Source organism: Anabrus simplex, chromosome 1 (assembly GCF_040414725.1).
Source record: "Anabrus simplex isolate iqAnaSimp1 chromosome 1, ASM4041472v1, whole genome shotgun sequence".
In the NCBI taxonomy this organism is placed as follows: domain Eukaryota; kingdom Metazoa; phylum Arthropoda; class Insecta; order Orthoptera; family Tettigoniidae; genus Anabrus; species Anabrus simplex.
The window spans coordinates 203,342,733-203,368,044 of NC_090265.1; the positions used below are offsets into that span (position 1 = coordinate 203,342,733).

Sequence of the window (25,312 nt, forward strand, 5' to 3'; positions counted from 1 at the left end):
CATTTTCCTATGCGGGAGTGTAAAGGAAAACGAACCTTGAGTATGCTGTAGGCGTGCGTAAATTCGCCATCGAAACAACATACCTACAATACGCTATGGTAAGGTCCATCATAGGAAATTGAAGGCAACGAAAATTATTCTGATGAACTGCACCTAAATATGTGGCTGGGAGGCGTGACTAATCCTATGAAACATAATGGGTACGAAGAACAATGGGATATACGACGTTTTAGGAGTAAGCCATCGAAATATTCATTTATACTACGGAACAATGATAATAAAAAAATTAATACGGTTTAGATTCTTTTTTCAAAACTGATACTTTTTATTAAAATAAATTACAATCACACATTTACAGTAGGTAACACACAGTAGAGAACTAGAGCGAGTGAGAAGGAGAGAGAATGAGATATAATAAACGAAACAAAATATTGTATTCTTTGAGCAACATAGTAACAACGATATAGGGAAGATGCAAAGTAAGGAAACACATTTTTGTTATAATTTCATATATTCAAACATTAAAAAAACAATTTGTCCAGTGAACGATATAACATAATAATTACAAAACAGTATACGAGAGAAAGTAATCGTTTTACAATATTAAAGAGAGTATTACGTATACTACACTTGTGTCTCTATATTAAACACTGATATACTTAGAGAAATCCAGTCTCTATGCTTGGAACACAACATCAACTTGGTAAGCAACGTCTGCGCCTATTTACATTACGATAACCTGAACACCGTATGCATACCAGGTAACAATACTTTTTTTTTAACGGACTTACTCTATTTTCAGATGTCTTTGTACAATTCACATATTTTTTGTTTCTTGCCGATTGAATAAAAAGTCAACATTACTTACGCCTTTAATTGTTATTGGAATCGTCTGTAATAACTCGTTCTTAAATTGTATTAAGAAATCATACAACCTACTCTAGCCAAAGATTTCTGTTCACAATCTTTTAAAAAACGACGAGATAAAATATTATGGCAAGAGGGATATAGTTGTTGAGGGTTCTAATAGGCATTTGTGGCTCAAAAATTCAGAAACGTTATCTTATTGTGTTTAAATATGTTTATTTTCATCGTTTTCAGAAATATTTCAAATAACGAAAATATAGTTAATTTCTAAATATGTTTAGAAGAAAGTAAAACTTTGTATCCAAAATTACTGGTGAACTACTCGACATAGAAATATTATTTTAATTTTAATAAACTTGGTTCAATTTTCACAATAACTGTAAGTGACCTAGATTAAAAAAACTTTCATAAAATTAGTTTAAATAATATATACGAGTAAAAGTATACTTTAGAAATCAGTAAAAGGCTAAAATTGAGCCCTTGAAACCTTAAAAATTCTCAAAAATTAATGTCGATATAGGCTACCAAACCTATATTAAATCTGCGATACTTTCCATGAAGTTTCATTTTCAGACTATAATTTTCATGATTTCTTAGTTAGCCACATAATTGTTTCCAAAGATTACTGTGAGAATCTTTCGTAGATTATAAATGAAATTCAAAATATCGTCGCTCCACCGGTAAAACGTATTCAACAGTGCTCTTCCTATCCATTATTCTCCTTAAGACTGGTCACGCCTCCCAGCCACATATGGATGCGCAGTCCATCAGAACAATGTCCGTTGTGTTCGTTTTCCTATCCCAATGTGCAAAGGAAAATGAACCTTACAGTACCGTACTGTAGGAATGAACTTTACATGCATTATACAATAGGAGTGCGTAAATACGTATAGTACGGTACAGTAAGGTTAATTTTTCTTTATACATTGGCATAGGAAAATAAGCACAACAAAATTTGTTCTGATGGACTGCATATCCATACGTGGCTGGTAGGCGTGACCAGTATTAAGGAGAATAATCGTTAGGAAGAGCCTTGTGGAATACATTTACCGGTGAAGCGACGATATGTCTCAAGACGCACTCTTTACATAAATCGACAAACCTCTTAGGCATCGTCCCTCAGTCAGAACCAAGTTAATTCAAACTAAGCGTGTTACATGTCAATATAAGTGAAAATTAACGTTATTTGTCATGCTCGATAATAGTTGTATCTCTATTGCAAATTTCGCTGAATGATGGGTTTAAATATCAAAACTAATTCATAACCTGGTAAATCAGTATGCTACCTCGTATGTTATCACCATCTAATTAATAAACTAGAAGATTAATTTTTGGCAATTTTTTATTAATTTCGATCCTATCTTAAGCAAGGTGATTTCTGGTGTTCGAAATTATAGCCATTAAATTAATTACTTGTCTTTTAACTTTCCACATTGTTACTTACCAGTTGTATTCGCCAATGCCACGAGACTTGGCCTAAGTTATAATAATTACGTATCATGAAGGGTATTACGTCTTGTTCCTTATCACACAGAGATTACATTTTATATAACATATGGAGATCTTCATAAAGACCTACTTGCTTCACTAAAAAAAGGAATTAGTATTTTGAAACTTGTTCTAACACCCTACTCGCAAGGAGAGAGAAAAAGGGTTACAATGCTTTTTGAAAAAGACGATGAAATAGCCACACTTCATTCACTCCCAATATTTACATTTCAAATAACAAAAAAGTATAAAACAAATTAAAACAATTACAGAACATATTGTTATTAATTGTACTAAGTTTATATGTTCAACAAATAGTATCGCACATCACTGCTATGAATCTGCTCCAAACTGTTTGCACGGTAAGGTACAATGGAAGAAATGTTTGGTTCGTTCGTTTGAAACGAATATAATTTGCTATAATATGTGTATTCAAAATAATAATTAAACTCTTTATTGTGTGATTTTCGTCGAAGTACTAAAACATCGTATACTTGAAAAATGACTTATGTAAAGTTAATACTTTAATTCTTCGTGGTTTTTAAACCATGTAAGTGGCACACATTCCTTCCATGAAGTCACTAAAACTTCATGCACTGCATCATACAAAACTCTGCATAAAATACTGTCAAATATAAATAAGATAAACAAACATGACTTAAAGAAAAGGTTTTTAAGTACTGGAACTTCCTTTACAATTGAACATACTGAGTTGAGTATCTGTCAAAAAATTCCTCTCTTTTTCAGTATGACAAATGGCACACATAAGCAAGAACAATCCACAGTAATTTACGTATCTCTTGAAGTTGCACGTCACTCCATTTCTGTTCATTACGGCGCAACTTGGTTAAGTTCACTTTCTTATAACATTTTATTTGCTTTTACATTGACAGTTCACAAGTATGCAAGCCTACCTATCAACTATATATTACATTTTATGTCCTTAGTATTTGCATTTCGCTTTCAAATTAAACTTTTTGCACTTGTCCCATTTTTGTACATTCAAGAACAATATTAACAAAAACATACTGTAGAATATTACATATTTCTGTGTCATTCACTTCTTTGAACTTCTGAGTTTCTTTCGAAAAATACTTAAGTACTAAGTACACAGTTCAGGATGAGTTTTTGCCTCAACACTTTATAAAGCCTTTTTATTTATTCCGTGTTCTACTTCTCTCCTTTCCTCCTTCTTCTTCTGCAACGTCCAGATGTTATAAGTCTCTCGTTCCAGCGATTTTCCAGACGTCATCACGGAGAAGAGGAGGTAGTATTTTGAGTGCAGGGGTAGTGTTGAGACTTCATTCCTTCACCAAAAGCTGCCTTCGTCACGTCTGTAAATGGAGGAGGTGAAAGATAGTTACTCGCTTTCAAGTCAAATTACTCACTATTATACAATATATTAACATTCTAAAGAAAACTTATAAATATTGATGATAATATTAAGTCATTATACTGACAAAGCATATTAAAGTAATATCTTAAGAGAGGGTGTAATACGAAATATATTTCAACCAAAGATAATCAAACTTTCATTCCACAACCAACAAGTACACATTTACCTTTCTCACCAAACACCACTTAAAACCTTGTAGCTAATTTACCATGCTTACAGAAAAGAAGAAGATTATAACTCATTTGAAACCAGCCTAGACCTGCTTACATGCTTGTCATGCCTTCCATCTTCCACTTGAAACCTAGTTCATCATGCAACATAATTTTTCGAAGGTATTCGTCAAAATCGGACGTTCATAAAATTACATTTGACTAATATTGTGTAATCTCAAAGATTATGGGTTATACTCTGATTGTTATAAAACAACATGCATTTTTTGCGACACTAGACGTTCGGGTTCAGCTTTTCAGGAGGGAATGAAACATTATTAGATGCACAGAAGGACATTATTTTGCAATGTAACTAACAAGATATCTGTTTCAGGTTGGATCAGACAGATTGCAATGGAACTTGGTAGAATGATCAATCATGATATCAGAGCATAACTGCATGACTGACATTATTACATAGACCGTTTACTGATTTTGAAGAAAAATCCAGCAGTTAATTCGTTTTTACAGTAAAATATTATGTTAATAGTATGCATGTTTATACATAGATGACCAAAATTGCATTCTACATAATATTTTAACTCCCATTATAAGCGAAACAGAGGTATTAAAACACTTGTATTTTGATATATTCAACATACAGTACCTGTTACTAAAACGGATTTGTAGGGTAAGGAATGTTGTTCCATTTGTTATAATCGCATTCATGTTATAGTTGTTTATGTGAACTTAAAAGATTTCCGGTCTGCCGAACACACAATTTCAATATAAATATGACACTATAACACACCTGTAATAAAACATAACGTCGCTGCACCGGCGAAACCTCGTATCCCACAACGCTCTTCTTACCCATTACTTTCCTTAAGACTAATCACCCCTCCCAGCCACATATGGATATGCAGTCCATCAGAACAATTTTTATTGTGTTCATTTTCCTACGTTGGTATGTAAAGGAAAATACATTTCAAGTGCATTATACTATAGAATTGCGTAAAAACGTCTTGCAAACATATATTCCTACAGCGCGGTACAGCAAGGTTGAATTTCCTTTACACATTGGCATACAAGAATGAACACAACGAAAATTGTTCTGCTGGACAGCATATCGATGGCTTACTTCCAAAACCTCGTATGTCCCATCGCCCTTCCTACCCATTATATTCCTTAAGGCTGGTCACGCCTCCCAGGCACATGTGGATATGCAATCCATTAGAACAATTCTCGTTGTGTTCATTTTCCTATGCGGGTGTGTAAAGGAAAATGGACCTTGCCATACCGTGTTGTACGGATGTAGTTTGCATGACGTATTTACGCACTTCTACAGTAGAATTCATTTAATATTCATTTTCCTTTACACGTTAGCATAGGAAATTGTACTCAACCAAAATTGTTCTGATGGGCTACGTATCAATATATGTGGCTGGGAGGCGTGACCAGTCTGAAGGAAAAGAATGGATAGGAACAGCATTAGGAGATACTAGGTTTTAGAAGTAAAAAAAACAAACCAAACTCCATGGCACTACAGCCCTTGAAGGGCCTTGGCCTACCAAGCGACCGCTGCTCAGCCCGAAGGCCTGCAGGTTACGAGGTGTCGTGTGGTCAGCACGCCGAATCCTCTCGGCCGTTATTCTTGGCTTTCTAGATCGGGGCCGCTATCTCACCGTCAGATAGCTCCTCAATTCCAATCACGTAGGCTGAGTTGACCTCGAACCAGCCCTCAGGTCCAGGTAAAAATCCCTGACCTGGCCGGGAATCGAACCCGGGGCCTCCGGGTAAGAGGCAGGCACGCTACCCCTACACCACGGGGCCGGCTGCCTGGCCGAGGCGGTAAAGGCCTGCTCGGTTCGCCCAGAATGACGTGGGTTCGAATCCCCGTCAGGAAGTCGTAAAATTTCAGAAACGAGATTTCCACTTCCGGGGGTGCATATGGCCCTGAGTTTCACTCAGCCTACACCAAAAATGAGTACCAGGTTAATTCCTGGGGGCAAAGGCGGCCGGGCGTAGAGCTAACCACTCTACCCCATCACGTGCCGAGGTTAACAATGGCGGAAGCCTTTACCTTCCACTCCTCCAAGGGTCTTCAAGGCCTGTACGGAGGTGACTTTGCTTTAGAGATAAGACGTCGATATCTATATGTCACTGGGAGGCGTCAACAGTCTAAGGTAGAATAATGGATAAGAAAGGCATTGTGGAATACGAGGTTTCGCTGGTGCAGCGACGACATTATTTAACAAAGAATAAATACACACTAGGCCTATTAATCGTCCGATACTTCGAAATATTGAATGTGACTTGAGAGAATCTGATGTTGTGCTTTTGAGAACGAAACATGACATTCTTTGTTTAATACTGTGTATTTATTCCTTGCTTAATTGTTTACAGGTATATTATAGTGTAATATTTGAATTGAAATTGTGTGTTCGTCAGACTGGAAAATTTTCAAGTTTAAATTTAAACTGAGTCGACACTGAAAATATGGGCTTATTTCTAAACAAATAATGTTTCTGTAAGTTTAGAATATTCACAGCGTTATATTTCAACAGTGCCTAAGCAAGATCATTCTACGTCATCAGATAACTGCTCCGAACCGCCCGGCAATAAATTATAACACTACGGTACGGTACCATCGATTATACGGCAAAATGATTTTACCAACAATAATTGAATCTGACTGGTCCAACCAAAAGAGCTCCCTTGTAAGAATAATACACAACAGTTAGTCGAAGGCAGAGGAAACAACCACCACAAGCAGAAATGTTTCAATTTGTTAGCCCTTAGTAGGAAAGCATTTTATACGGGAATTAAAATTAAATTTTAAATATCGTTACAAACCAACAACTTAAGAGAAACGGTCATTTTCGTGAGATAAATCGTCGCTGATCGGGCAAAAGGTCATATATCACAATACTCCTCCTATTTGCCTTAAGACTGGTCACGCCTCCCAGCCACATACTGTATGGATATGCGGTCTATCAGAACAATTTTCGTTGTGTTCATTTTCGTATGCTCATGTGGAAAGGAAAATTAACCTTAAGTACATTATACCGAAGGAGTGCGTAAATAAGTCATGCAAAACATACTGTACATTTTTACAGTGCGGTAAGGTAAGGTTCATTCTTTACACGTAAGCACAGGAAAATGAACACAACGAATATTGTTCGGATGGACTAAATATCCATATCGATGGCTTTCTTTGAAAACCTCGTATGTCCAAATGTTCTTCCTACCCATTATATTCCTTAAGACTGGTCACGCCTCCCGGTCATATATTTGTATGCAGTCCATCAGAATAAGTTTCGCTGTGTTCATTTTCCTTTGCTAATGTCTAAAGAAAAATGGACCTTACCTTACCGTATTGTAGGGATGTTTAATGCATGGCAAATTTACACTCTCCTACAGTATAATGTATTTAAGGTTCATTTTCCTTTACAAATTGGCAGAGGAAAATGACCATAACGAAAATTATTCTTTTGGACTGCATATAAATATGAGACTGGAAGGCGTGACCAGTCTTAAGGAATATAATGGATAGGAAGAGTATTCGGACTTACGAGGTTTTTAAAGAAAGCCATCGATATGTGGCTGAGAGGCGTGACCAGTCTGAAGGAAAATATGTATAGGAACAGCATTGAGAAATATGGTCTTTTTCCCGAACAGCGACGAAATAACCTATGAATATTTCTTATATTGAATTCACACAATATAATGCAGTTCATTTTAAAACTGATAAACATACGAACTTAAGGACAAAACAACGAGCCTGCAATTTTACAAAACCTACTTTCATCGTGATCACAGTCATGAAATCTTCAACTTTACGTGAACTCTAAACAATATTAACGAGATTTTTATATATGCCATACACCTTTTTCACCACAATTAATGCTTTGAAAACTAGGTGGAAATAATCCAGTATATATAAATCGTTATAGGATAAAAGTAACATCGTTTGAATGCAAAGGATGTTAATAATGACCGGAGGTTTTCAAGTTGTTTCATATCAATAACAATAAACTATACTTTCTTGCCGTATCCAAAAAAATCAGAATAGAGAATTTGATCATTGTGGAAGGTCCAAAGATGTGAAGCTTCCATGGCCCGTTGAATTACTATAAAGATTTTTCCAAATTTGATCAGTAAGGCGATCAGCGACCTATTGCCTCGGATCGAGCATGTGTGTGTCATTCGCCTTATTACAGAATACTAGTATTCTAAACAATGAAAAATTGTATAAGGTACATAAGACAACCACGCGGTCCAATTTGGAGAAATAACTTATTAAGAATTCAGAAAATAATGTTTAAAAATATAATATAAATATAATCAACAAATTATACTCATAATTTTACAGATTTGTCTGGAAATCAAAGAGCCATTTAAATGACAGAGTACGAATTGCGTAACTTCCATTCATTAATATAGAATTCTTCCTCTTCTAGTTCACACTTCCTTAGGCCTAGACGAAGAAACTCCGCGCCAAGTTCAACAACCTACCAGAAGGCAAATCTTGAGTTATAGTAGTTAAGGTAGTTGCTGTGTTGATAGTTCAGCCCATTGTTTACAAGCGAGAGAGCCGTACCACTATGAGGTTAAATCCCTTCCCCAAGCTTCTCACAAAAGCAATATTAGCTGAAGAGAAGTTGAAATAACTATTTCACTGATGCGCATTCATGGAAGATGTATCTACTTCGTATGAAATGAGTATGAAAAGGAAAATTCGTATAGTTCCCATTTAACTCCGTATTTTAAAAATTAAGAACATCTTCCTAAATTTCAAGGGATCTTTCAACAGAAGAACACTATAATTATTAATCCGCCAATTTTTTCCAGAGTGTGGTAGATTACGGTAGTGAACTGTGTCGCACGAATGGACTGATTTATGGCCGTATAACTTCCTGACGCCAATCCCTTTGTGGATGTATGTACTCACCACTGTGTGTTTCTGTGATAGTCGGTAGAGTGTTCTGTTGTATTTATATGAAAATAAATGTATTGAAGTAAGAACAAATACTCAGTATTCAAGCCGGAGGAATTTACTAGACGCGGCTGAAATCTCCGACCCAGAGGGGGACCGAATCCGTGACCCTCTGAATGGAATAACGCGAAGATGACCATTCAGCTGAGGAACTGTAAGATGTAAAACTATTTTGTTTACTTATTTACTTATTTATTTAATTAATTAGTTAGTTAGTTATTGTGTGGATTTTAAAGCCGGGTGTCTCCGAGGGCATGTTTGACACGCCTGGATCAGATTTTTCTATTTTATCCTCATGGGTGAATGGAGCTGCTCAATGCTTAATGTCTCCATCCGAAAGACGAATGCCCGTCTACAGCGTCATATTCTCTCATTCCATACGAATACTGTGTGAGGTTTGGAATTAAGTCCGTACTTTTGGAACACAATCTAGTGATTATAAATTGTATGCCACCCCATCTCCTCCTCTGCCGACCAACATGCTGTCGGTGAAAGTATTTCAACCAAAGGAACTCGAACTGGCTAACCACAATCATGGCCAGCCACCATGCGGGCCCATTTCTTGTTTAATATATCGTCGCTGGAAAGGTAAATGGTTGTATTCCACAAAGCTCTTCCTATCAATTATTCTCCTTAAGACTGGTCACGCCTCCCAGCCACATATGGATACGCAGTCCATCAGAACAATGTCCGTTGTGTTCGTTTTCCTATGTCGACGATTAAACGAAAATGAATCTTACATGCATTGTACACTAGGAGTGCGTAAATACGTAATGCAAACGTACATTCCTACAGTACGGTACTGTAAGGTTCATTTTCCTTTACACATGGGCATAGAAAAATGAACACAACAAAATTTGTTCTGATGGAGTGCATATCCATACGTGGCTGGGAGGCGTGACCAGTCTTAAGGAGAATAATTGATAGGAAGAGCTTTGTGGAATACAACCTTTTACCTTTCCAGCGACGATATAAGGTGAAAGAGAGCAATCAACGTAGAGCAATGTAGATGCTGTATTGACATCTCAGCCCAGTGTTTACATGCGAGAGAGCAATACCACAATGAGGTTAAAACCCTTCCCCAAGCTTCTCACAACTTCGTTCATCAAACCGTTCCTGAGAAATGAATATTTTTTGTTTTCAGAGCTGAAAAGTATTTCAACCCCTTGGTGCTGTCTAGGATATTTTGAAATATTTTCTATTCAACACCTATAACAAACAGAAAACAACCATCCCGTAAAATTTTAACTTCATCGAACAGTTTCGAGGAAATAAATACTTTTGGTAGCGGACCTAATCTCATTCAACTCCTTAGTGGTAGAATATTTTAAATGCATTACTTATTCAAGACGGATGATCAACTAGCTTATAAAATTTCAGCTTTCTACGTCAAATAGCTTTGCAGGAATGAATTCTTTCAGAGCTCATCCTCTATATTTTAAAACCTGCCCTATTTTCCAATTTAATATCTAAGACGTAGAAATGACCATCATGTGAAATCCTAGCTTAGTAAATAAAATAGAGTCGGAGATATGAATAATTTTACTATCGATACTAATCCAAATTCCACCTACCTAGAATATGAATAAGAAATACCTTTAAAGAATTCCACCTCTTTTATATATTAAAAAGGCAATCTTCACGCGAAAATTCTACTTCGTACGTCAAAGGATTTTAGAGGAATAAATAACTTTGCTTTCGTGACTTAAAACCGAACCCTTGAGGGCAGAATGATTAAAACCCTATCTTATTTAACATCTGGGACGTAGAAGAACAACAACATATCTTGGAGATAATCTTCTTTGTCAGACAGCGATGAAATAATATTTCAAATGATGTGCCATTTGACATACGTCCTTCAAATTATTTACCCTAACTCAATGGATTTTCTCAGAATTATGAACACGTAGGATGATTTATCTGTATTCAATCACGTGGAACTGGCCTGGCAAGGATTACATTACAATAAAAACTGAAAATATATTAAACAGAAATATTAATTAACACCCTGCACATATTTGTGTCATTTATACGTGGACTGAACACATAACGATTAACGTTTTCATGATCCGTTTAGCCCATACAGACTCAACTCAAGGAAAAGTGCACAGAGGGCGAGGTTAGTACATTCTCTTCTAGCGAGGGAGCATAGGGAGAGAGAGTTGTTTATTAGAGAGCGACAGCAGCGAACAAGTGAAACTTGAGTGCAGTGTCGGCTTATGTATTATAATATGAAAGAATTTGATGGAAATCTAAAATATATCACTTCACTACGTTCAGTTTTCCTTCCCCACTTACTGTTGAATAAAAGGTATGAGTATAATAACTGTAAGAATAAGAATTGTACACTAGGAGTGCGTAAATACGTAATGCAAACGTACATTCCTACAGTACGGTACTGTAAGGTTCATTTTCCTTTACACAGGGGCATAGGAAAACGAACACAACTGACATTGTTCTGATGGACTGCATATCCATACGACACTGGGAGGCGTGACCAGTCTTAAGGAGAATAATTGATAGGAAGAGCTTTGTTGAATACAACCTTTTACCGGTCGAGCGACGAAATATTATTGAATATGTTTAAAATACAGTTGGTTGATAATGAAGATATTTCGTTTTCAATCAGTTGGGTGTATATGTCTCTAAAATACCATGCGTTCTCTCCAAAAATTCTCAATTTAATTATTATTTTCTTTTGTCTCTTTCCTCATTGAGAAAAATAAGTAAATTTAGCAATTTAGGCTGATATTAAGCTTTAATCTAGAAAACCAATTTGACATGTTCTTCCTCATTAAGAACCAAACAACGCACGGAATTTTAAATGTTAACCTTAGTGTAAGGTTTATTTGCTCAAATATGAACAACAATTATCACAAATGAGACGACGTGGCAATGCTAAAGTTATCGTCAGCACGGCGCCCTCTTCAGAATATCGGACGACAATAAGGCGTCTTTTAAAACAGAGTAAACAAGTAGATGGAGTGAAGAATGACGTACTCAGTGGAATACTGGTGATCTTGGAAAGGAAAGAGAGCTAAAATCCACACCTATGGAACCAAAGATAGACCATAATTCTAGAGAATGGAATATATTACGAAGTTTCTAATACGCAGAATTTTAATAATAAGTAGTGTTGTTTATGTCATGTCCCACTAAAATCCTTTACGACTTTTGAAGACGCCGAGGTGCCGAAATTTTGTTCCGCAGGAGTTATGTTAGTGCCAATACATCTGCCGACACCAGCACTACTCCACCCGGCATACAGAACTTCATGTAAACCTATGGTCACAGTACATATTTCAGCAGATTTTCAATTGTGTTGAAAAATATTGTTTATACTATAGGTATGCATATATGTATACTGTATTAACAAACAGTGTGAGAAAAGGATGGGAGAATTAAATGCAAGTCACGATAATTCCCTCACTGCAGCGATAACATGCAATTTCATTGATTCCTCAGACGACAGGAAGTCTGGGACAAGTCAAGAAAGATGTATCATGGATTGCTTGAGGTCAGTCTATGAAAGGAGAAAGATGAAACCAGAAATGATATACGCCCAACAAAGCAAAATATCGTGGTCCAGAAGGCGGGGCCAGCTAAATTACACACTTTCCAATACATTGGTTCGACTACAACTACAGTATATCTACTTTACAGACATTACGAAATGGTACCGTTGACAAAGAAGGAGAGCTACAATATCACTCAAACACAAAATATGAAATAGTCTGATTTATAATATGCCAGGAATCAGCACAAACCAACAGTCCAGCCCAAATTTATAATCATATTTCTGAGTTTCAATGTGTGTACGACTTATGCATATTCTCCTAGTGGCCTACAGTATGAAGAACAGAACGGTCCGAGTGTGATTTACATGGTGATTTAAACAAAATTATCATTATTTAACTACTTATAGTTTTATTAATATTAAGAAAATAATTTAGCTATTAAGCTAACAATCAATAATATTCTATAAGTTAACATTCATGAATGTTATACATTTTCCGCACAATTATATTATTATTATTATTATTATTATTATTATTATTATTATTATTATTATTATTATTATTATTATTATTATTATTTATTTAGCGTATGGCATAAAATGTACTTATCGATGGCTTTCTTTAAAACCTCTTATGTCCCAATGCTCTTCCGACCCATAATATTCCTTAAGATTGGTCACGCCTCCCAGGCACATATTTATATGCAGTCCATCAGAATAATTTTACCTATGTTCATTTTCCATGCTCACATGTAAAGGAAAATTAACCTTAAATATATTATACTATAGGAGTGCATAAATTCGCCATGCAAACAACATCCCTACAATACGGTAGATAAGGTCCATTTTCCTTTACAGAGCAGCATAGGAAAATGAACACAACGAAAATTATTCTGATGGACTGCATATACATATGTGGCTGAGTGGCGTGACCAGTCTTAAGGAATTAAATTGGTAGGAAGAACAATGTGACATACGAGGTTTAAGAAGTAAGCCATCGATATGCAGTACAGCCTACAGTAGCCTATAATTTGTTTAAGATAACTTCTTCACGGTACACAAACATCACTCACACATACACACAAATTTCTTCCCGATATTTTGCCATGTGTCTCTTCCGTTTCAATTTGTTAATAGAGTACTAAGGTGAACAATCTCGTCATTTAGTGAAAAGGAAATGAAATATATCCCAGTGACACAATTTCTTTAATACTATTTTCCAGGGAATGTAAACATTTATCTTGTTTCAAATCACAACGTTTCGCATTTCAGACTTTCCAAAAGAGCTATTGGGTAGCAAATATATAGCCAGAACTTTAGCTACGTGCAGAGACTTTAAAGGTTATTGAAAGCAAATTGGAACTATATCCCTCCGTGATATTTTTGCAAGAAGCGAAATGCCATACAATTTATGAACTTACATCCTTTACTTTTTTGATTAGTGCCCTTAATGAACGAAGAAGGCAAGTTGTTTAGTATTCCTTGCAGTAAAAAAAGGAATAAATAGTCAAAACAATCAACATTGGAGACAGTGGAAGCATTCTAGTCATGAAATATTGCATCTCTGTCAGAACAAATACGTTATTGCGTAGCTCAGAGGGGAAGTCTGCGCTACCCAACCAAGAGAGAAGAAGGCACAAAAAAAATCTGGTATAAAAGTATATTTATGTAGTAAACGAAAATAAAAAAGGAAACTCTTTGGGTACTAAGGGATGTTCGAGAGAGCTGTATCAACAATGTCGCCATGCCGAGACAAACCTCTTTCGTGTGAATGCACCGATGAACTTCTCCACCGTTACCGCGTTTCCTCTGTTCATTCAGCGAACAATGCAGGGAGTACATGCTGTTATCTCCTCAATTCTACCCCGACATATACTTGTTTTAACACTTTATGCTTAGAATTTAATGTTTCCCTATTGTCCGGTCCCTGCCCTGGATGGTCAGCATTGTAACCTTCGATTCAGTAGGCGCTAGGCTGGATTCCAGGAGGGGTCGGTGTTTTTAACTGCTCGTAATTATTTCTCCTATATTAACAGATGGGGAGTTATTCTCACCGTGATATATTTGGGAGAACCGAAATATCATTTTTTCAAGCTACATCCTTTAATTTCTTGATTAGTGTCCCTATTGAACCAAGAAGGCATGTTGTTTCCTATTCCCCTAGCTCAGGGACTGATTGTTTGAGTTTGAATTAATATTTACCTATATTAATACTCAAATCCACCATATAACTATGCAATAGTGAATACAGTATATCAACGGCTTACTTCTAGAACATCCTATGTCCCGATGCTCTTCCTACGCATTATTATCTTTAAGGCTGCCCAAGCCTTCTGGCCACATATGGATATGCAGTCCACCAGAACAATATTCATTGGTTTGAATTTCCTATGTCGATGTGTAAAGGAAAATGGACCTTACTATACCGTGTTGTAGGGATGTTGTTTGCATCACGTATTTACGCACTCGTACAGAAGAATGCATTTAAGGTTCAATTTCTTTTACTCATTAGCAAAGGAAAATGAACACAACGAAAATTGTTTTGATGGACTGCATATCCATATGTGGCTGGGAGGTGTGACCAGTGTTAAGGGAAATAATAGGTAGAAAGAGCATTGAGAGATACGAGGTTTTAGAAGTAAGCCGTCTATATCCTTCCAGACAGCATTGGCGGCAGGAAGTCATCATGCCATAAAACTGGGAAGAATCCATACAAAGTGCCGACCTCAGATAAATGAGAAATGGCCGGAACGAATAATACAATGTTAAGTTATCCGGTGAAATTTCTTCAGAGGAAGTGTTAACAAACGTCGTGAAAATTATTTTTCTCACAAATAATAATTTTCCTAATAATTAGAAACTTCTGAGAGGCAGAATATTTAGCTCATCAAGTACTTCACTTATTGAAGAAATACTCTTGGTATACTTACTTAATTATGTAATTGTTTATAGGGAGACGTACTCAATTTCATATTTTAAACGAATACAAATTAATGTTGTTGTGTTGTTAAGCCTAGGTGTCAATGAAGAGGTGTACTAGGGAAAAGAGGTAGTTTCCCGCTGCTTTCCTCGCTGAGCCAGAAGTAGCTGTAAGATATCAGTCTGTCAAGACCAATTAAACGCATGCACCAACCGAATCTATGAGTGACATATTCACACAGCTTATAACAGGGACTAGCTGCCTAAGAAATGGCATTACTAGCATCGATCATACCTCAGTCACTTTCATATCGTCAAAGCCAAGGATGAGACAGGTCAATGAAAGTAACAAATTTGTTCTAGCCCACACCAGAAGACACAGTGCACTGTAAACACTAAGTCTCGCCAGCAAAGGCATATGAAAATGAATGTAAATTATTTGACTGGATGATTTCATTTGAAAACGAAGTAAAGGAGGCTCCAATTACGTCAGTCTCAAGTCGGTAGATTTTGAGGCATATGAAAGAAGTCCTGTGTGACAAAATTCTGGCAACTCAGCATCTTCGAATTAGTGGCATGCAAAACCATTAGCAGTATTGTTCTTATTATCATTTATCTTAGCGTGTATGAATACTTCTTCCTGTTAGTGCAAGGGTAAATCCATGTTGAATGCTGGATAACTATTTTCGAACGATCGGTTGAGAAAACATTTCATACGGAGAAAAAATGGCGACGTGAATTACTTCTCGAAATATAATAGCGCACGGTAAGTCATCTGATAACGAACGGGAGTAATATTCCATCAACACACATCGGTCCATTGATTGCAAATCTATGGGCATTGTTAGAACAGTTGCAGCCATGCAATGTTGCCAGACTGAGGAAAATTTCCCGTAGACGAGGGAGAAACGGACGTGGTTGTGGAATCGCAGTAAAAAGAAAAGAACATAATTAAAATATCTCCAAAACGTGGGGAATTTTAAGACCGACATGCTCTAGTAACATAAAATATTATCTATTTTCTTTATAGGTAGGGTCTACGTTTAGACAAATTAACTAATATCATAGAATTGGTTTAATACTATGATTACGTATATTAGACCTATGTTTAGTAGCATAGTATTTTTTTGATGGAGCTTACTTTTTACCAATGAAACTTACTTACAGCCAGGTAAGTTTTAACTGAAGGATGTTGCAAGCGTGTAACGTTATGCTTCTGTTTATTTATCTTTGGTGTCTATCGAATCATTTCTCCTTTTTTCTTAATATATTTAAATTTATGAAGCTAGTTAGATATTAATTTATGAATCAGAGACGTATGGGGAAATGTAGATATATGAGGGAACTTTTAGCAGTGCGATGGAAATTTCAACTAAAAATATCTTGTAGGCCTAACACTAGAGTCGTGGTAGGTCGAGTTTCTCTTCTGAGGAAGGACCAAAGTCTCGTGAAACGCTAAATACTCCTTCCGTTTCTCTCTTTTACAGAATCCAAAATATATGCTATTAATATGAGCCAAAAATTACCAGTCTAGACATCAAACCCGTTCCTCCTTCTTGACCTTTATCTAAATTTATTGAGATTGGCTCCTGATGCAGATTTGGCCCAGTTTTACGGACGGATGGCCTCATGACACCAACCAATATGTAGATGGATGTATTCACTATTGCGTGTTCATGTGGTAGTTGGTAGTTTGGTGTGTTGTATGTAGAGGAAGATATCAAGATGAATACAACAACAGAATTCCCGAGCCAGAGAAATTAACCATACGCCAAAATTCCGACCCGACCATGAATTGAACTGGACTTCATAAGCTGACCATTCATTCAAGGAGCCGAATACATCGAGAGCCTTTGATATGCCGATATTATTATAGATAACTTTGCCTTCCAAAGTCGAATGACCTCAGCTAGTATCAAACTTACGTGCTCGTGTATAGGATGTTCGCTCACTAAAGAGTCGGCTATCAACGCTGTTTATTAAAGATATTTTACGAACAGCTGATGAAAATGCATGTTATGTTCTAGAAAGTGAAATTAATATTTTCATACGATGTCATCACTTAGCAACGTTAACATCAATAACAGCAAAGAACAAGAGATTTAATTTGACAAGATGTAATGCAGAATAACGTATAAAACGTGTGTGGAGAACCGCTTGTTAATAATGTAAGGTTTTTCACATTTAGTATGAGGAAGTAATGTTCCCTATTACACTAGAAATGCGTCCAACGTAATACCCAGATTTACGTCCGTCCCTTTCTCTGCCCGCCACCGTCGTCTCTCATAACTTCTCTCCGCTTGACCAGCGAGTGGCCATCGGTAATGCCTCACATTTGGAAACTTTTTAAAAACATATTCGTGACAAATGAAACCACTAAATACCGACGCGCAGTATTATTCGTATCACTGTCTACACTCCATTACTTCAACCAATATTGCCTCCCAACACTTTTACAACGAAAAATATACCACACACATATAACTGATGTATATAAGAGTAGAACGAGGTCCAAATCTACGGCTTCAGCATGCTTTATTACTAACATAAGCCATATATTGCCTTTACGACACTTTCATAGCCACTCTTAACATCATTGGAATATTTCGTGAAAGGGAAAATATAGACCAGGGGTGAACAAAACAGAAACAAATGTTGAACCTCGTTCCATGAGAAAAAGTAAGCAAATAGGCTACACATATAGGGTGAGTCAACATAAACGCCCACCTACACATCCGTTAAGGATATCAATATCCTGGTTTCATGATTTTAAATGACACTAAGGGGCTCATGGAACAATAAATCCAAGCTTTCGTTGGAATTATTAATAGGGGAGATTTTAAACCAACATTATTTCCCTTAATGAAACCATACAGGTTTCATCTGCAAGCATACCAGTGTAAGATACACTTCGTGCTATTATTATTATTATTATTATTATTATTATTATTATTATTATTATTATTATTATTATTATTATTATTATTATTATTATTATTGGTGATTTAACGTCGCACCGGCACACATCGTTGGCTTTCTTTTAAAACCTCGTATGTCCCAATGCTCATCCTACCCATTATATTCCTTAAGACTGGTCACGGCTCCCAGTCACATATTAATATGCAGTCCATCATAACGACGTTCATTGCGTTAATTTTCCTATGCTAGCATGTAAAGGAAAATGAACCTTAAAAATATTATACTAATGGATGCGTAAATTCGCCGTGCAAACACCATCCCTGCAACAAGGTACAATAAGGTACATTTTCCTTTAGACGCATGCACAGGAAAATGAACACAACTAGAATGATTCTGATGGACTCCATATGACGATGTGGCTGAGAGGCGTGATCAGTCCTAAGGAATGTAATAGGTAGGAACAGCATTGAGACTAACGAGGTTTTATAAGAAAGCCAACGACATGTAAGGTTTCCGAAGTCTCAAGGATGGAAAAGGACTAGGATTGGGGAGAGGACTTGGACTTATTTAATGTATAGCCCCAGAATTTACTTGGTCTTGAAATGGGAAACTGCGCTAAACCATCTTCAAGGCTGCCTCTCGAATGCAATATCATAGTGACGTAACCTGAACGAAAAATCGGTGTTGAACATTTTTAGCGTAGGATCATTCCTTTAGCAGCAAATTTGTATTCCAAACTATTATTTTCTATGTTCATGCCGCAATGGAGGCATCCGTTGATATATTCCAGAAATAATTATGTTTTCTTTTGTATATATCTATGACGTTCCACTTTCAATATGGCTGTCAGAAAAGATCTTAATACCTTCTTCCTCTGTTATTCCAATTTGATAAGTTATAATTGAAGAGTAATACGTCTTTTCGAAATGAAAATATATTTATGTCTCTTACTGCGAAATATCTCTGTTTATACTTCACATCGTTGTTGATTGGATCATAAGTCTATGGACTCTTTTAATGCTGAGCTTGCGACACATTATCCCATGGCAACCTAAACGGAACAAAACAATTGCATTCAACATCAGCTCTAATAATATTACCACATTCATTCATTCCATCCCTCAAAGATTATTTGGCCTAGTGCTACGTGTCTCACAATAATTTTAAGTCCAATCAATCTATCCACTTTCTGGTCAAACTTTGTCAAATATCTTAATGAAAAGAAATATCTTGCCTTCAGTGATACGCGTATTGGAAATATGTTTCGTGTGAAACGCGACAGAGTATGGAGTGAACCACGGTGCAAATAGGAAGCACCCGAAATATAGCTTTACAAAATAACAATGAAGGTGAAATGTGCAGGTTGGATCACAATTGAGAAGAAAGTGAACGAAGCTGGTGTTAAGGAACCTTCCTTGCTTGGCCTAGCTGGCATTACTTCTGCAATCATTGTTCATTCTGCTACCCTTTTCTTCTTCTTCCACTTCTTCTCCTCCTACCGCTATTCCAACACCTGCGAACTGCGTCGCACATGTGGAGTTGGCCCTGTTTTACGGCCGATGCCCTTCCTGCCGCCAACCCTATATGGAGGAATGTAATCACGATTGCGTGTCTCTGTGGTGATTGGTAGTGTATTGTGTGAATATGAAAAGGAGAGTGTTGGGACGAACACAAACACCCAGTCCCCTAGCCAGAAAAATTAATCAGAAGCGATTAAAATCCTCATCCCGCCCAGGAATCGAACCCTGGACCCTCTGAACTGAAGGCCAATACGCTGACCATTCAGCCGACGAGTCCCACATTCATTCTGCTACCCAAATAGCAATATTTATCTACTTCCTTAAAGAAGTCATTTCGATATTTCATCCGTCTAGTCTAGTACATTCGACTGCATTCCAAGACTTTTATTTTGGGGCCGATGACTTAGATGTCAGGTCCCTCTAAACAACAAGCATCATCATCATCATCATATCATTATCATCATAAGACTTTTATTTTAGGTTTATTTGCTTTCATCTTACAACCACCTTAGAGCTGGAGTGATAGGTACAGGCCTCGATGGATCGGCTTGTAGTTTGGACTCCGCCTCAACATTGCGAAGAGTACAAGGATGGCCCAGCTGATGGCTTCATATGACAAAAACTGACACGTTCAGCTAACTGGGTTCCTGCCTCAAGAGTGACGGCGATGTAGATAGCAACGCCTGAGCCTGCGTGAACGCAACCTGGGTGAGATGAAGAGAAACACAATTCGACTGAAAGATGCCTGTGCGTCTGCAATCTAATATCTACGGAAATGTCGACCTTCCATTGGCACTGAATGCAGCAAGTGAGCTGGCTTGTAACTAAACCCACCGAGCATCGTCTCCACATCACTGAAACACGCATGATCCGCTGAACAATAGGTATCCCTCTGTTAGATCATTTCTGCAGAACACACCGTGAAGATAGTTTGGCATCAACCCCATTCAGGAGAAATTGCAAATAGGACGGTTACGAAGGTATGGCCACGTCTTAAGAAGAGCCCCTAGAATTGTTCCCAGCATATCTTACAACTTTAAGGTCAGCGACTCCGTGAGATAGCCTGCAGATGTAACTCCATTCTCAGCCTTCAACCTACTGCTGGGCTTTAATGGTCGTCTACTGCCTCAACAGCTCCTCAGTTGATCTCATAAGCCGAATAAAATCCGGTTGCAGCCTTTCGTCTTGTATTGAAATCCCTGGATTGGCTGGGAACCGAACTTGGGGCTTTCAATTAAGAGATAGAAGCATTCCACCTGTCATTAATTAAGTACTTTCTGAAGGTCGTCGGAACATTCAAATATTTTGCAAACACAGAGTTCCGATTTACTCCCACTGAACAGTTATTCGTTTTCTAAATGTATCTGACCGAGTTCGATAGCTGCAGTCGCTTAAGTGCGAGCAGTATCCAGTATTCGGGAGATAGTAGGTTCGAACCCCACTGTTGGCAGCCCTGAAAATGGTTTTCCGTGGTTTTCCATTTTCACACCAGGCAAATGCTGGGGCTGTACCTTAATTAAGGCCAAGGCCGCTTCCTTCCCACTCCTTGCCCTTCCCTGTCCCATCGTCGCCATAAGACCTATCTGTGTCGGTGCGACGTAAAGTAACTAGCAAAAATATAAATGTATCTGATTTTAGAGTGGTACTATGATCCTTTTACAGCGGTTCATTTTTTTTCTGTTCCGTATTGTACTCCAGCTAATAGAAGTGTATGGTGAAACGAACGACTGAGAATTGTTACTTATTTCCAAATGGGCAAGTCGATGACTGTATTCTGTACAGCCTGCTATCTGCTGTCAATAGTTCATTAGTGGGAAAGTAAGTAGTAGCATTCCACCAGGATTTACGCTCTCTGTTCATAATTCATTGTCCGCTGAACGTTGAGATACAAATGTCAGAGATATGAAACTAGGGAGACCCACAGAGAGAGCGAGGGAGAGAGAAAATACGCACCAACATATTTTGGATTTTAAAAAAGGACAGTAACTGATGGCATTATTATTTTTAAAAAGTATCGAAAGCCGTTTAACTGTAAAAAGGTAGTAGTGATTAAAGGCTAGCTGATTGGAACCCAGGACAAAAAGAATGATTTATATTGCGGCGAGTTAAAGATTAGCCCCGTAGGTTTCATTTTTGTTTGCAGTCCTCAAGTGATATACAGGTCGTGTGTCAATAAACACAGATAAGGGAATAAACGTTTAAAATATAGAACCAGAATGCAAGTAATGAACGGACAATCAATGGATAAAAGGTAAAACTGTCCCTAACACAAGTGTGTGTTCCGTTTCACTAGGTAGTTACATTATACGATTGAGAAAAATGTCCAGTGTATCTTAATAACGAATAAAGTGCTGTAATTAACAATCATAATTAACCAATATCCGAGATAAAAAATGCAAAAAGAATTTCAATTGAAAGAAATGAACAAATTCACCTTACCTACGTTGATGATATCGCTATCCTTTTAACTGCAAAGGAAAAGTCTAGAAGTTTCAGAAATTCATTGAACATGTTCTAATGATTTCACCCTCTACAGCAAAATCTACGACAATTCATGGGAAAAATTAACCAAATGTCAATTAACAGTAAATGGAATGGCAGTAGAAATAGTAGTAAATTTCAAATTCCTTAGGAAATACATTATTGTAATAACGAAAGGAAAAAGGAATTTTACGTAAAAAGCATCGGTGTTAACGAATTTAAAGAAAGAAAATGTTTAGGAAAGACACATTTCTAAAGCTATATAAAATTATATCCCGATCCATTCTAGTATGCAAAAGTGAAGTTAGGTTTTCACAGGAGTGAGGTTTAAATAAAGAAGAAGCCTCCGTGGCTCAGGCGGCAGCGCGTCGGCCTCTCACCGCTGGGTTCCGTGGTTCAAATCCCGGTCACTCCATGTAAGACTTGTGCTGGACAAAGCGGAGGCAAGACAGGCTTTCCTCCGGGTACTCCGGTTTTCCCTGTCATCTTTCATTCTAGCAACACTCTCCCATACCATTTCATTTCATCTGTTAGTCATTAACCATTGCCCCGGAGGAGTGTGACAGGCTTCGGCAGCCGGCACAATTTGTATCCTCGCCGCAAGATGGTGCTTCCTTCATTCCACTCCTAAGCCGGTCATTGACTGGAAAACCGGTTGTAGGTTTTATTTTTAGGTTTCAATAAAGTATACAAATTGTAGACATGAACTTCCGCCACTAATGGATGAACACGAACAAAAGAAGCACATTAAGAGTGAAGTATGAATCTACAGTGCAGCCACTGAAACAAATCTACAGGGACAAAATTGGAAGAAATATATTTACAGGGTCTTGATGTTGCTGTGGACGATATGCCACTTGCCCGAGCAACACATTGGTTAAAGAAGATTGAATAGCACATAAATCCACGATGCGCTCTTTTAATCCATATTATTTCTCTAATTCTCGCCGACATTTAACGCGATCAATGTCTTACTCCTAGTTTTCTGAACATCACCAAACCCAACTTTTCCAGCTTAGTAGATTCTGCGAAATGAGGTAGGTTTGAATGGTTTCCATTTCAATGGTATGTCCGACTCGTTGGCTGAATGGTCAGCGTACTGGCCTTCAGTTCAGAGGGTCCAGGGTTCGATTCCCGGCAGGGTCGGGGATTTTAACCTTAATTGGTTAATTTCAATGGCCCGTGGGCTGGGTGTTTGTGCTGTCCCCAACATCCCTGCAACTCACACACCACACATAACACTATCCTCCACCACAACAACACGCAGTTACCTATAAATGGCAGGTGCCGCCCACCATCATCGGAGGGTCTGCCTTACAAGGGCTGCACTCGGCTAGAAATAACCACACTAATGGTTTTCCCTCAGTTCTCTGAAAGTCACAACTCTATTATATGTACACAGAATTAGGTGTTAAGAAACCTGTGTTCGCAATAAGTAACCTACATATTAAATATTAATCCAATAAGTTGCTTTACGTCGCACCGACACAGAAGGGCCTTATGGCGACGATAGGCTTGGAGTGGAAAGGAAGCGGCCATGGCCTTAATAGGTACAACACCAACATTTGCTTAGTGTAAAATTAGGAAACCACGGAATGTCCACTCTGCCGATATGAACCGTGTTTGTGTTGTGTATCACTGATCCGTGACTGTGTACGATTCTTTCAGTGTGCCATGACTCTTTATGTCTCGTCCGCAGCGAAAGTTCTGCTCCCCGCCAATGTGCCGTGAGCTCGCCGTTCCTCTGAATCGATTCACTCGGACACTTGAATGAATCGATGCACTGGTTCGAATCACACGCTCAGTAGCCAACACTACTGGAAAAGTGGAAGGTTCATTGTAAGATTGTGTGTGTTGAGCCTTCAGTTCGAAGATTGGTTGGATCCCCAGCTCCATCACTAAGCGTCATAGACAGTCTTGGCGTAATTGATCAGGTGTAGAAGGGAAATGAGGTAGTTTCCCGTTTCTTACCTCACTGAACCAGAAGGTGCTAATAGAGGCCTCATGCACTGTTTTAAGGGTTATGGGCGCAGTATATGATAATAAGCCCACAGAAACATGTACACGAACCATCCCACTGAGTGACACTTTCACTTAGTTCATAAGAGGACCAAGCAATGTCATTTCCGTGCAGGTTTTGAAGGCAGTTGGAGGAGTGAAAATTAGTAAAGGCTTCCACATTCCGTATCTCAGGACTGTCAGATAGTGTTATTAACCCTATGCTCCCCTAGATATTAGACCCTAACTCTGTACTCATTTTTGGTTCACGATGTTTGAACGTCAGGGTCAAGTGCCGCTCCAGAAGTGTAAATCTTGTTTGTAAAATTTTTCGACTGATGGGGAATCGAACCAACGTCCTTCCGGGTGAACCGAACACGCTTCGGCTAGGCAGCCCGCGTTCATAAGAGGAACTTCATAAGGAATGGCGTTACTAGCATTGCTCATACCTTAGTCATTTTCGTATTGTTAAAGCCAACAATGAGACTGAGCCAGAGAAATCAATCGAAGCAACATACTTATTTTAGTCCGAACTAGAAGATGAATTACACTACAAACGCTGTATCTCGCCAGCAATAAATATGGGCTGATCGACACTTGAAGTTAGGCAAATATGTATTAAATCTATATGAAATAAGTAATTTAAAAAATTTCGTGTGTGTATGGTCAGCCTGTTGCAGTTCCTGTGATGTAGAAGGCAGATCCTATGGCGAGGGAGGAATTAAATAATGTACGTACAGATCTTAATGAATGTATTGTATTTTGTACCTTTGAGGTGATGAACACAATAATATTTCTATTAATATTATCATTATGATATAGGATGGTCCATTACATTGGTATTATTGCTGATATAATTGTATTAACAACTTTTCCGATTAACATGTAGCAATGCTACGATAGCGATGTGTATTTCTGTTACGGAAGAGAATGAGCGAGCCAAATGAACCAGCTGCTGGTTACTGCTGTCCACTATGTGATGTGTCCCTGGGGGACTTGTGTTATCCTTGCTCTAATAGAGCCGTGATCGGGCGGGCTCAACTGTTCGTAGCTCACATA

The 25,312-nt window shown here is 37.7% G+C and overlaps 1 long non-coding RNA gene across 1 annotated transcript in view; it reads right to left on the reverse strand.

Annotated features, from left to right (window-relative positions):
* Nucleotides 1-301: 301 nt before the first annotated feature.
* LOC136863980 (uncharacterized) overlaps nucleotides 302-25,312 on the reverse strand; it is a 64,825-nt gene continuing 39,814 nt past the window's right edge. The window contains exon 2 of the long non-coding RNA XR_010859234.2: nucleotides 302-3,689. This is a non-coding gene — a long non-coding RNA (uncharacterized lncRNA). The remainder of the gene's footprint in view (nucleotides 3,690-25,312) is intronic.